Source organism: Lactuca serriola, chromosome 2 (genome assembly GCF_051521515.1).
Source record: "Lactuca serriola cultivar US96UC23 chromosome 2, Lser_US96UC23_V15, whole genome shotgun sequence".
Taxonomy (NCBI): Eukaryota; Viridiplantae; Streptophyta; class Magnoliopsida; order Asterales; family Asteraceae; genus Lactuca; species Lactuca serriola.
In genome coordinates, this window is record NC_136409.1 from 5,692,103 (window position 1) to 5,707,664 (window position 15,562).

Below are 15,562 nucleotides of genomic sequence, written 5' to 3' on the forward strand. Positions count from 1 at the left end.
ACCAATGAGATTGTGGTATGTTGATTGGGATGTAAAGCTACAAAAAAAAAAGGTTAAAAATAATTAATTAGTATATAAGTACTCAAGTTATGTAATCCAAACAAAATTATATCGTATCACACTCTGCCCAAGCTGGGTAAACGGATTTGTCAGCCATGTCACTCCAATCATATGTATCAGTGTCGAAAGCTGACGGCACAACCGACCACCGAGCATCATCCGCTCTACGCTCTAAGAGCAATGAGATCCACATCATGATGTGTTGCCATTTTTTTTTGCAGTAAAGTAAATATTAATATTAGAAGCGTAGTATGTAATAAGCAAAGAATTATATTACTTACATCACATGACAACCATCCTTCATGACTATCTGCATATAACTGTGTCCAAAATTCAAGTGTAACAAAACTGGTCAAATAATTGTGAGCAAACAACAGCAAACCATCTCGTTCTTTATATACAATGTGTACAGTAGGATCTACAAGATTGTCCAATGGTGTTGGTTGTTGTCGTGTAACACTTTTCCTCTTCATGTGTATCCATGATGACTTATACCATATGTACATAACTTTTTGGCATTTAGAAGGCCTAATAGGTGTTTACGTCGATGTTTTGTAATCATCCCGCAAAATCTCTATTACACCCGACGAGGGGATGACCAAAGACGGCTGCTTAGGGCCGACATTCAGTGGCTGTTCAGGGCCGACATTCAACGACTTTTCAGGGTTGATTACGACATAATCATCCTCCCATAACTCATTGTCATTGTAGTGTCCATGTACAGTTCGATAATGTATACTTGTAAACGATGCAAGAACATAATGACCATAAACAATGAAATAATTAAAAATGTACTTCCATCCCCTTTGAGGTATAAATATCGTCTCCGGGAGTCTTATTGATAAGTTTTAGAACCATGGCTAAAGTAGCCTCATGCTCTACTAAATGCTCCTCATGAGACCGCAACTGCTCGCGACATTCACGAACCTCATTTTTCAATTGACCGATCTCGTTCTGCAAGTCACTAATATATTTGGTCCTTGTCAATTGATGGGTCAGCAGCCGGTGGTGGTGGTAGTGGTGGGTGAGATGGATCATCTATCTGTGCCTTTTTTCTCGATGCTCATGGGCAGGAGACTTTTTGGGTGATGATGTTAGTGATGGGTTTTGTGCACTATTACAACCCTATGGTGCACATACAACCCTAATGCTTTTGATCTAAGTTTTCTCTAGTTATATATGCAATTTTCATTTTTTCAAAGCATGAAGCCTAACTAGCATACAATTTGATATTTGAACCATAAAAACTAGTTAGAAGATTACCTCTTGTTGTAGTTTGTTGAGTTTGGCCTTTCAAGAGCTTAGCACCCCAAGTGTGATGCCTCAAATGGTTCACAAAACACCAAGAGCAAATGGAGGAACTTGAGAGAGAAGTTAGAGAGCACAAATTCGGTTATATGCTACTTATAACACTTGTGTCAATCGATTTTGGCTAACGGGTTACATATATATAGTGTAGAATTCATCCAATGACTCATATAGACTAACTCTTCATGGACTCTCACATAAGCTTAGCCCACCATAATTCAATCAAGGATCATTAGCCCAAACTATATGTATCACTGATTTACATAATCAGTCCCCGTATATTTAATTAGTCTCTTTTGATTACTAAATTAATTCCAAATTAATTTTTGATCAATACCAATTAAATAATATGATTTCTCAATTAATATATTATACTTATAATATATTAATAAATCACAAATAACATCTTTCTCAAAATCCATCCTATCAAATTACTTTGGAGAATGCAACCCATAATGGACCATGCTACTATCGGGTCAAGTGCATACAAATTATAGTTATGGGCTTAGACACCTAATCCAACAGGCTCCCACTTGGATAAGTCTAATAACTATAATTGCAAGCACGACTTCAAAATCAGATTAGCAATCGTGAAACATCCCAAAAATCATGACCAAAAATTTCATTTAAAAATCATTAATGAACCATAGTTATCAAAACCCTTTCAACTAAAACACAAGTCATTGTATTAAATCAGAGTATCATTTAAAAACACATGTTCATTAGATCAGAGCAAAACATCCCAGGCTAAAATTTATTGGTGTGTGCAATGCAGTCGTCCCGAGCTCTTCCCTCTGCTACCGGAAGTACCTGAAACCAAAACTAAAAAGCGTATGCACGAAGCTTAGTGAGTTCCCCAACCGAACACATACCATACGCATAACCACATACTGGGCCCCCGCTCCTACCTCGGGACATGCCCGACATCAGACTTGCTCCGGTATCGGGCCTCGCTCGACATTAGGCCCCGCCTGGCATCGAGCCCCGCTCGGTATACATATTTGTTTCTCTTAGGCACCGCCTGTCTCTGGGCCCCGCCTACAATACACATACAATCATATAACATGCTAGTACATAAAGAAAACATACTCTAGTATATTCCTGTTCTAAGGCCTCGTCTAACTTGGGCCCCGCCCCTGTCCTGCTACTGATGAGTCATGGAACCCCGTCCATGCTCCTGCTGATAGTGAGATACGGGCCCCCGCCCACACTCACTTTTCTCCTATCCTGGGCCCCGCCCCTACTCTGCTATTGATGATGTAACACTATAACATACACGTTTTGAAATCGTGTTTTAAGTAAATATTATTATGAAATATTAAGTGAATTTGAATGTTGAGTTCTAACAGATAGTTTTTACTAGAAATGAAGTAAAACTATGTTTAAAATCACTCATAAAATGTTGGAAGTCTTATGAGATTCCAATAAAAAAAAACCAAATAGTAAAATATAGCGAAAATATAAAATTTGGAGTAAGTAAAATTTTATTATTGAAAGTTGTAGATAATCTCGTTAGAAACATTTCGGCGAAAACCTCATCGAAATCCAAATTATAACGAAGAAGTTATGACCAAACGAAGATCCGTGATAAATCCGGAAAATACCTTGTCGCGTAAAAATTTAGTTTTCGATAAACTAATTTATAGCCTTAATCATGCAAATGAAAGTTGTAGAGCTCGTGAAAACAATCAACTTTCATATAAAGACCGTTTGAATCTGACTTCGTATGAGGAAGTTATAATTTTTCGAAGTTTCAGCTTAGCAGTAGACAGCTAAAAACTCGAATTTTAGATCGAGTGATTTTTAGCCGACATAACCTAAACGAGAATTGAAGGTCTCGTCATTAATAGTGCAACGGTAAAAAGTTTGACGAAAATGGACGTCGGATGAAAAGTTATGAATTTTTAACGGATTTTCGTGTCCCGGTCTGTTAAAAATAATAATATTAAAATTAAAGTCAAAATTAGCCGACAAAGTCTAAACGAAAGTTGTAGAGCATAATTTTAGCTTCGCGTGCATATAAAGAACGTCAAAAACGGAGCTTGTATGCAAAAGTTATGGATTTTACAAGATTTGGCACATTTTTCATTTAATTTTCGTATGAATAGTGAAATGCCACGTCACCCTCGCTCGGAGTTGGCCACGTGTCCGAAGCTGTTGCGTGGCAATGCCCGAGAAGTGACGCGTGTCACACAGATGTCCGGAAGGCCACGTGATCCTCGCATGCCACACGTGATCCGACCCTCGTGTCATCCTCCCATTGGACCGAAGTTGGGTCCAATCCGAGGCTACCATTTGCGAGCCAGTTGTTCCGACCCTCGCACCCGAAGCCTCACGCTGCTGCCATCTGGTTCGAGCCTCGCAGCCACCTGCCTCCCTCGCATGCGCAACCCACGTGCGAGCCACCTGCGCACCGTCAGCGTCTGAGCCGAAGACCCAGCCGATGACGCGCCTGAAGCTGATGACTCCTCGCATCCGAGCCTTGCCGAAGCTGCCATCTGGTCCGAGCCTTGCAGCCACCTGTCTCCTTCCCTTCGCTTCGGATCCGAAGCTCGACCCTATATAAGGGGTGCGAGCCCTCTCGGCTAGTTTTAGAAAATTTCCATTTTCACCCCCTCTTTCAATATTTTTACTATCCCGACATCCCCCGAAGCCCCGGTACTGATTTTAAAGCCCGAAACACGCCCCGAGACTCCCGAGACTCCCGAGAAGCCCGGAAAATTTATCTTTTCGGTTTCAAAGCTCTACTTTCGCAGAGCCCGGTTTTCAAGAAAACTCTCGGTTTTCAACGACGAAAGTCATATTTAGAACCGAAGTACTGCCCAAATTAATATTTTAGCCCCCGGTTATTTCACGGTGAGTTTAATATATAGAAATAATTGTATGTTATGTGTTATATGTGCTACATGCTTTTCAGTGTTATTATTCCGGGTTATTTTATTTGCTATTTTTATATAGCAAAGAAATACCTTTGACCATGTGATTAGTGAAAGGACTTAGATTCACGTTGATACTGGTATGTAGCCTCTGGCCATGTGGAACATGTCTCTGTAAGAGAATGAATTCTATTCTATGGTAGTGGCAGAAGGTTAGATAGGGCTACAAGCCTGAAATCTACCGAAATGCTAATCCGAAGTTGTATATCTTCTGTGCCGTTTGGGCCAAAGCTTTATTGATGTATATCAAGCATGGAAATTGTTATGTCTCATTGATTGTACATCTTTAAATCAAATCAATGATTGATATGGAATGTTTGTCACATGATTCACATATTCCCTTGTTGTTCCTTGTTCCTCTTTGCTTCTGCCCTATTAAAGTATATATATGGCATAACGTTATGTTGTATCTATTATTGAACTCACTAAGCGTCACCGCTTACCCTCTCGATGTTTAACAAATTGCAGGAGATAGACATCCAATATAGTTATATACTGGTAGAAGATTTTTGAATAGTTTGAAACTATTGTATCGATAGAAGCTTAAGAATAGTATGAAACTATTGTATTTTGCACTCCCATATGTATAAAACTATAGAATCCTGGGAAGTTATGTAATATATAACACTTTAAAATAGTCGGTTTGTATCCAGCAGTTTGTAATCTCTTTATCAATGTAAAATATTGTTTTTATGAATATGCAATTCGAGTAACTATATTGTCGAGTATGAAAGTTTGGGTCTTTCATAAATACGAAAGTTAGGGTCTTTCAATCATGGTATCAGAGCAGTAGTTTGAGTGAACTAAATTCCACGGATTGGTATTTAGACTTAAACTATTGGAAGTTCAATATATGAACTTAATCATTGTAAGTATAGGGATACAAACCATAGGAAATATATAAGTAAAAGTATTAGGTAATAATAAACCCTAATATTCTAAAATACAATGTTACTCCGTATTGCAGAGCAATGGCTGAACAGGTTAGTAGCCATACCCCTGAGGTTGGTGGAGGTCCTCAACCCGAGGAAGTGAATACTCCAGTATCTCCTCGCGAGGAGCGACTATTGGGTAAACTTACCGGTGTTATTTGACAGACTCTCGAAGAACACAAAAAGAATGATGATAAGGGAAAAGAGAAAGCCACTGGAGAATTTTCAAAAGGAGAGGTGACGCGTCCCTCGTTCAAAGATTTCAAGAGTAGTGGTGCTACAGAGTTTTTCGGTGTTCTCAATCCCATTATGTTCTTACTTGGATCCAGAACACAGAGAAAGTGTTTCGTATTTCTCATGTGGATAATGAAGACAAGGCTAACTATGCTTCCGCAATGCTCATCGGAGAAGCCTTAGTCTGGTGGGAAGCAACATATGAAGCTCTCAACGAGTTTGACCAGGAGAATTTAGCCTGGGAAATGTTTAAAACTCGTTTGCTAGAGAAGTATTGTCCTCTAGACATGAGGAAGAGATTGGAGAAGGAATTCCTCGAGCTTAAACAAGGAGGAATGACTGTGAATGAGTATGAAACTCAGTTTAATCAAAGATCAAGGTTTGCTACAAAGTATATTCCAACTGAAGACGAGAAAATTCAGTTATTCATGGAGGGACTACGACATGAGATCCACGATTTCGTTGCCAATCGAGAAGTTCTGTCATTCGATAAAGCCGTTGAATATGCTCGAAGACGTGAGCATGACTTAGAAATACGTGGTGCCACTGTTACTACTCCGAAGCATCCACGTACTGAAAGAACTGTTCCTTCTTTTCTACCAGCTCGATCCGTTCGGACTGAGCCTGGTAATCAAGTTCAAGCTCAAAGTGTCTCTCGTGGACGCGGTAGATCACAATATTTTTCTATGCAATCGCCTTCATGTCGTATTTGTGGAAGGAATCATCCTGGCCAATGCAAAATAGACAAGGAATCCATTGTCTGTTATGGATGCGGAGAAAAGGGTCATATAAAGCCAGCTTACCCAAGAAAGGATGTTACTTGCTATGCATGTGGTATTACTGGCCACAAGAAGCGTTTTTGCCCTACTCTTACTAGTCAGATGACGGGAAGTCAAGCTTCTGTTCAACAACCGGCGAGAAGCCAAGTCCCTGTTCAACAATCAAAGGGTACTCCAACTAAAAAGGAGGAGGTGCCGAAAGCTAGGGGTCGTGCATTCCAGATTACCTCAGAGGAGGCACGCGAGGACCCGAATGTTGTGACGGGTACATTTCTTGTTAACTCTAGACCTGCTCACATCTTATTTGATTCTGGTGCCTCAGATTCTTTTGTGTCTTACGAATTTGCGCATTCCTTTCAAATTGCTTGCTTTGTACTTGCGCAACCATTTCACATAGATACTGCGCGAAGTATATCATTACTTGCTGATAAAGTCTATAGAGACTGTGTTATAGAAATTGAAGACTATACTTTTCTCGCTAACCTGATCCCTATCTCCTTGCCCAACTTTGATATTATTCTCGGCATGGATTGGTTATCAAAGAACCACGCAGAACTCTTGTGCTATGAAAAGATAGTACGCATTCCTATTGAAGGGGAGAATCCTATCTATGTCTACGGTGAACAAAGACTCTTAAAAATAATCTCTTTCCTTAATGCTCGTAAATTCATATCGAAAGGATGTTCTATCTATCTGGCCTAGCCACACAGTTGATGTCTGAAAAGAGGAGAAGAAAACTGTAAATGATGTTCTCGTTGTTAACGAATATCCTGATATTTTCCCCGATGACTTGCCTGGCCTTCCTCCGGATAGGCAAGTGGAATTCCGAATTGACCTTGTGCCTGGTGCTGCTCCAATTGCAAAGACTCCTTATCGTCTTGCGCCAGCTGAGATGAAAGAAATGATGATCCAACTGCAAGAACTACTTGACAAGGGTTTCATTCGACCGAGTACCTCTCCCTGGGGTGCTCCGGTACTATTTGTCAAGAATAAAGATGGATCGATGCGGATGTGCATTGATTATCGTGAGCTGAATAAGGTGACTATCAAGAACAAGTACCCACTACCTCGCATCGATGATTTGTTCGATCAACTTCAGGGTGTTCGCTATTTCTCAAAAATTGATTTAAGATCTGGTTATCATCAATTGAAAGTTCACGAGCAAGATGTACCGAAGACTGCTTTTCGTAATCGATATGGGCATTATGAATTCCTTGTTATGCCGTTTGGTTTAACAAACGCTCCGGCTGTATTCATGGATATGATGAATCGGGTATGTCGCCCAATGCTCGATAAATCAGTCATCGTATTCATTGATGATATTCTAATCTATTCCAAGTCTGAAGCTAATCATGTCATTCATATTCGTGCGGTATTGGAACTTCTTCGAAAGGAGAAACTATATGCTAAATTATCGAAATGTGAATTTTGACTTCGCCAAGTTCAATTTCTCGGCCATGTTATTTCTAGTGATGGTGTATCCGTAGATCCTATCAAAATCGAAGCCATTCAAAATTGGGAAGTGACCCGTAATGCTTCCGAAATTCGTAGTTTCTTAGGTCTCGCGGGATATTACCGGAGATTCATTAAAGACTTTTCTCATATAGCCGTACCTCTCACGAGTCTTACACGGAAAGAAGTGAAGTTCGAATGGGGTGAAACCCAAGAATTGAAAGAGCTTTCTCAACTCTAAAAGATCTTTTGACTCATGCTTCAATCTTATCACTCCCAGAAGGTGATGATGACTTCTCCGTATATAGCGATGCTTCAAGATTGGGACTCGGTTGTGTGTTGATGCAACGTGGCAAAGTGATAGCCTATGCCTCAAGACAACTGAAAGATTATGAAAAGAATTATCCCACTCATGATCTCGAACTCGTTGCACTGGTATTTGCCCTAAAACTTTGGAGGCATTATCTTTTTGGTACAAAGTGCCAATTATTTACCGACCACAAAAGTCTCAAGTACATATTCAGTCAGCAAACTTTGAATATGAGACAACAACGAGCTATGGAGCTGATCAAAGATTATGATTGTGAAATCTTATATCATCCTGGAAAAGCTAATGTGGTTGCTGATGCACTTAGCAGAAAAGTTTATCGCAATAGTATGTGTTATGCCATTACTCATACTACAGTAAAATTCACTATTTTAGATGAATTAGAGAAATGGCAAGAAGAGGCCCTAAAGCCAGAAAATGTGAAGAAAGAAGGGATGATACATTATAATGATGCTCTACTTGATGATCCGCGAGGATTAAAAGTATTCAAGAATCGGTTGTGGATTCCAAAGATCAGTGGATTGAGACAAAAGATTTTAGATGAAGCCCATAAATCTAAACTGTCAATCCATCCTGGTACAAGTAAAATGTACTATGATGTAAGAGCTGATTATTGGTGTCCTGGATTAAAGAGAGACATTGGAAGATATGTACAAGAATGCTTAGTATGCTTACAAGTCAAAGCAGGGCACCAAAAGCCTTATGGAACCCCAGAAAGTCTTAGTGTTCCTGTATGGAAATGGGAGGAATTGTCCATGGATTTCATTACCAAATTGCCAAAGACTGCTAGACAACATGATAGCATTTGGGTAATCATCGACCGCCTGACTAAAAGCGCTCATTTTCTTGGCATGCGTGAAACGGCACCAATGGAGAAATACGCACAAGTATACTTGGATGAAATTGTGGCAAGACATGGTGTGCCACTAAAGATCATCTCCGATCGTGATACTCGCTTCACTTCTCACTTTTGGGCGAGTATGCAACATGAATTAGGATCTCGAGTTGCTCTCAGCACAACATATCATCCCCAGACAGATGGTCAAACAGAGAGAACAATCCAAACAGTAGAAGATATGCTTCGTGCATGTGTCTTGGAGTTCGGTGGTAACTGGGATAAATACTTACCTCTTGTCGAATTCTCGTATAATAATAATTACCACGCTTCAATCAAAATGCCACCATACGAAGCATTATATGGTCGCAAGTGTCGTACTCCATTATGTTGGCGAGACATAGGACAGAAGATCCTTGGAGGCCCTGAAATGATTCAAGACACCACCGACAAAATTCAAATCGTACGAGAAAGAATGAAAGCGGCCCATGATCGATAGAAGTCCTATACAGAAAAGAGAAGACGACCCATAGAATTCCAAGTGGTTGATTTCGTGATGCTGAAGGTATCTCCATGGAAAGGCCTTATGAGATTTGGGAAGAAAGGAAAGTTAAGTCCTAGATTTGTTGGTCCTTTTAAAATCATCCAGAGAATTGGAAAGCAAGCATACCGTTTAGAATTACCTGAAGATTTGGCAGGTATTCATGATGTGTTTCATGTGAGCTATCTGAGCAAATGCTTGAGCATCAATGATGAGACAGTTCCATTATCCGAAGTGAAATTGGATGATAAGTTAAGATATGTAGAAGAACCGGAAGAGATCGTGAATGAGAGAACAACTAATCTACGTAATAAAGAAGTGGAGTTGGTGCTTGTCAAGTGGAAACACTATCGAGGCCTAAATTATACTTGGTAAAATAAGAATAAGATAAGAGCCAGATATCCCCATTTATTTTAATCGATGTAATTTCGGGGACGAAATCCTCAAATGGAGGAGGTATTTATAACATACACGTTTTGAAATCGTGTTTTAAGTAAATATTATTATGAAATATTAAGTGAATTTGAATGTTGAGTTCTAACAGATAGTTTTTACTAGAAATGAAGTAAAACTATGTTTAAAATCACTCATAAAATGTTGGAAGTCTTATGAGATTCCAATTAAAAAAAACCAAATAGTAAAATATAGCGAAAATATAAAATTTGGAATAAGTAAAATTTTATTATTGAAAGTTGTAGATAATCTCGTTAGAAACATTTCGGCGAAAACCTCATCGAAATCCGAATTATAACGAAGAAGTTATGACCAAACGAAGATCCGTGATAAATCCGGAAAATACCTTGTCGCGTAAAAATTTAGTTTTCGATAAACTAATTTATAGCCTTAATCATGTAAATGAAAGTTGTAGAGCTCGTGAAAACAATCCACTTTCATATAAAGACCGTTTGAATCTGACTTCGTATGAGGAAGTTATAATTTTTCGAAGTTTCAGCTTAGCAGTAGACAGCTAAAAACTCGAATTTTAGATCGAGTGATTTTTAGCCGACATAACCTAAACTAGAATTGAAGGTCTCGTCATTAATAGTGCAACGGTAAAAAGTCTGACGAAAACGGACGTCGGATGAAGAAGTTATGAATTTTTAACGGATTTTCGTGTCCCGGTCTGTTAAAAATAATAATATTAAAATTAAAGTCAAAATTAGCCGACAAAGTCTAAACGAAAGTTGTAGAGCATAATTTTAGCTTCGCGTGCATATAAAGAACGTCAAAAACGGAGCTCGTATGCAAAAGTTATGGATTTTACAAGATTAGGCACATTTTTCATTTAATTTTCGTATGAATAGTGAAATGCCACGTCACCCTTGCTCGGAGTTGGCCACGTGTCCGAAGCTGCTGCGTGGCAATGCCCGAGAAGTGACGCGTGTCGCACAGATGTCCGGAAGGCCACGTGATCCTCGCATGCCACACACCGGGACAGGCCACTGATTTTCCGAGAAGTGACGCGTGTCGCACGGACGTCCGGAAGGCCTAAGAGAAACAGATATGTATCCAAGTGGGGCTCGAAGCTAGGCGGGGCATGGAGTGGCGGGGCCGTTGTAGCGGGCGAGGCCCGAGGTAGTGGGCGAGGCCCATAGTAGCGGGCGTGACCCAGTATGTGCAGTATGTGTTTATGTAGGGTATGTGGTAGGTTGGGAACTCACTAAGCTTCGTGCTTACAGTTTTCAGTTTTGGTTTCAGGTACTTCCGGTAGCGGAGGGAAGATCTCGGGATGAGCGCATGACACACACACCATTGATTAGATAGCCTGGGATGTGTTACTCTGATAATAAGAATATGTTTTTAAGTAGTACTCTGAATTTATGTTATGACTTGTGATATGGCTTTTATAAATATGGTTTTAGTAATGTTAAAGAAAATTTTTAGTCGTTATTTTTAGGTCGTTACAAGTTTGTATCAGAGCCTTGGTTTGAGGGATTTGGACATACTTTTGGGTGTGTCTGGACTCAAACTAAGGAATTGGTATCGAAATTCTCAAAATGAAAAGACGGTTTTGTGAAAAGAGTATTGTGAAAGGAAAACAGTTTTAGAAAAGCAAAAAGAATTCAGAAAGAAAAGAACTTTGATAGAAGAAAAGGGTGTGGTGCATGCAATCAGCCGAGTTCAAGTAAGTACCCCAAAATACCCATACAAGTTTATGTTATGATTGTCAGTTAGTAGAACAGCATGCTAGATTAGGACTAAGGATCTAAGGAGGATGCCTTATGTGCCTGTTATATGTGTTTTTGAGCTGAATGATAGTACTGGTTAGACAGTAGTAGGGTAGCATGTTTAGGTTATGCCTGAGTATATGAGATTATGTCGCATGCTAGTACAGATTCTTGATATGGGATCATGATTACTTGAGTATATTAAGGTTAGATTTTCCCTTGTTTGAATGTTGGTTGCTTTGTGCATTGTGGGATTTTGAGTGATGGGAGTTAGCCATTAGGTGAATACGTCACGTCACATGTGATCAGGATTGAATAATCTCAGAGTGCTGGATTTGGCCCTATTGCACAGCTCTTGTCTGAGTCTAACCGTTGTAGGGCCGAGTCTTTTACTCGAAGGATTATCTGAGCCTCGTCACATGTGATGGTATTCAGGTGATGACTAATTGGCATTACAAGGAGGCCTTCAGCAGCTGAGGACTGGTTTGGGTGGAGTCAGAGAGTTTCCCTAGGGTAAGCCTAGGATGAGATAGTGCTGAGAATAGTAGTAGTAGAAAAAGGGACCTGGTGGAGTCTAAGCAGTTCTTGAGGAAAGTACGGATAGATGTGGAGGGTAGTATTGGCCCGTACTACTGAAAGCAGAGGATCCGTACTCGATTCGGGAAAGGTTGAGATGAGACCAGGAAACTTGTAGTGTGTGTATGTGATCCCTCAGTAGTGATGAGTATTCTGATAGTTATTGTGTTATGTTTTCAGCATGGTGACATTGCGTGAGAGACCAGTGGCCGGGTCAGGCGCCAGAGAGGGATCAGGCTCAGGTTCAGTGACCGAGCAGCTCAAGGAGCGTATGAGAGAGTTTTGTATCAACGGAGATTACGCACAACATACTAGATCAGATTCCTGTGATCTTTGGCACGGTCAAGGAGGGTATACTGGAGATCTTGGATGAAAGGCTGGGAGCCTCCCGTACCGAGATGATGGCCTTGATGGGAGCACGTACTTTGACATTCCGAGATTTTAGAGCTTGCAGAGCACCAGATTATCATGGGGCTAGGGACCTCATCGCTAGCAGCAGGTGGTTGGCTGATGTCGCCAATGTATTCTGTATGAGCTGGTGTCCCGAGGGGGACAAGGTCAGACTCGCCTCCTGTCTTCTAAAGGACAGCGTGAGGGATTGGTGGGAGGAGGTTGGACATTCCATTGGTGATGATGCCGCGTTGGACGCGATGACATGGAGTGATTTCTCGGCTAGGTTCAGGGCTGAGTTTTCACCGATTATTGAGGTGCAGCAATTGGCACAGGAGTTTCAGGATTTGACACAGACTACTGAGACTATGGCGGAGATTACTATGACAACCCGAAATTTCCATTCTGTACGAACTTTATCAGGTCAATAGAAGTTATAACAGTCATAGTAAATTTTCAGACTTTTCTGTATAAGTTTGAGTATTTCGGGATTTACACTTAAGGAGATATCAGGAGAGTGGATGCACTAGGGTTTTGTGCAACACTGCTATTCCAAATCTCTATTACATTAGAGTTCATTACGGTAATAAAATATTTTCTGCCAAAAATCTCAGGACTATATATAGAATTTTGAGCCATATTCATTCATTATTGACAATTCCAACTAGAGAAAAGCCATTTCTCTCTCACGGATCTTCGGGTTTTCATCCCAAATCGTGTGTACCTTTCTCTAGTTGTATTATATGGCTTATAACATGTTTAATAACATAGATTACATAGCAAAACTGCAAGATTCGGGAGTTTACCGCCCAAGAACATCTTGGGGAGTAAACTCTTATATAAGGCTTATATGATGCCTAGTCCCTTCCACTTGTTAAACAACGAACTTAGGCTTGTATGTAAGTGTATTTAAGACAAGAAAAAATCAAAGAAACACCAAAGTTTAGGTGTTCACGGCCCAAGAAGTTCTTGGACCGTGAACTCCAAAAACAAGGACCAAAGAGTGTTTTTAACACTCCTAAAGCTTTGGACAATTACCTAGATTTACTCCTAGTTATTTGAGGGACCTTAAAACATCATAAGCCCCTCCCAAAGAGAGATTACAACCGTAATCTCTAAGGGAAAAGGCTCTTGGGCCGTAAACATGAAAGAAGGGCACAAATGTGTGCCTAAGGCCTTCGTTAGCCTTAGATAAATGTATAGAACTTATCCTACATGAGTTTGGGACTTGAAAGCACAAAAATATCCACTGCCATATGAGTTTACGACAGTAAACTCAAAAGGAAATGGCCTTTGGGCCGAAAACTCCTAAAAAGAGTGTTTTGATGCCCTAAACCCTTCCAAGGATTAAACCACCAAGTCAAATTGCTTCTAGAAATCATTTAGGACTTCAAAACACAAAATGACACTAAGTCTAGGAGTTCACGGCCGTAAACATAAGGGTTTACGACCGTAAACTCCGTGTGTGGGGTTATATGGAGAGTAAACTCAAGTATGAGGTCCCTTGGAACCCTAAACTCACTAGCCTTGTCCCACAACAACTTAGATGCAATCCTTAGGGCTTATAACACTTATATAAAGTGTTTATTATGTTCTAGGATGTCTTAACATTATCAATTAGTAGTTTAAGGCTAATTGGATACATATATGTGGTATTATATGTTAACTAGGGTTATAAAGTGTGTTCAAGACTTCACTTGTCACCTAGCGAACCTACATATTCAGTTCATCCGTACCACTCACTACAGGTGAGTTCATACCCCTTAATCAATGATTTAAATGTTTATAAATGCTTTATGGGGGGGATACAAGTTAAATACTTATAGTTATTACATCAATCACATGTGATTAATAACTACAAAACCAGTGATTTCTTACCGTTCAAACTGTTTACCAAACCGTATTGTTTCAAACTGTTTTACAAATTCTTTTACTTATCAAATACTTTTACTTAAACTCCTTTATAATTATTATCAATTGCATGTCTATGTATGTATAGTTATATAAGAAATGTTTAAAAGGATTAGGAAGGCCTGCCCGCCCAATTTCCTTTTTGCGCTTGAGATGTGGTCTGGTGGGATATCGGGTATCCGTCCGAATGTCACAACTAGAAATTTTGTGTCTTGTAATCACTAAACTCAAGTAAAGGTTGAATCAAAAACTTAAGAGCATGTGTGATACCTATTATTATGACATCAAAAAAAAAAAACTTCAAACAAATACATCGTACGAGTACTACAAATGGTCATCAAGAAATTGGAAACCCTAGAAGTTCTCGTTTAAGTCCATTTTGGACTGGGACTTCCTTATTGGACCCAAATGGACCAATAAGCCTCCAATTTGACTATCATGGGCTTAGAACCCTTATATGGGCTCTAATTTGGACCCACATTTATTTATTTCAATATTTTGGGCCATGTTGGGCCTAGAATGAAATGAATTAAAAGCTTTGATCCATGATTAACCTAAACTAGCCCAACAAAGTATAAAAATCATATTATATTTTTTTTAGGTTAAAAACTCATCTAACTCAACCTTTACATGGGCTTGAGGGCACTGAAGCCTAAATTTTCTTTTTCCTTTCACATTCTCGGCCCAAGGCCCAAGTCCAAGAAGAAATGGAGAAGTGTTGACTATTTGCATGCCACCTCACAATTAACCAAAGGATCTCTATGCAAAATGTTCCATGTTTCCATGCATATCACCTCAAGGGTCTATTTCTCTCCTCTCTCACTCACTCTCGGCCGAAACACACTCACACATACACAAATATCTCACAAATTCTCTCTAGAATACTCAAGAACACATCCTTCCTCTCTACTCAAAAATCTCGAAAACTAGGAGGCTTTCAAGAGGATATTTCCACAAACTCTTCATCTAAGGTAAGTTAATGCTTGGATCCATGCTTTGGACTCTTCCTTATTTTCAAAAATCTCTTCTTAACTCTCATGAAATCATAAACTTGTGTCTTAGAACTCCATAAACTCGAATTCATCATCAAAGGGTGCTAGGGTAAAAAATCA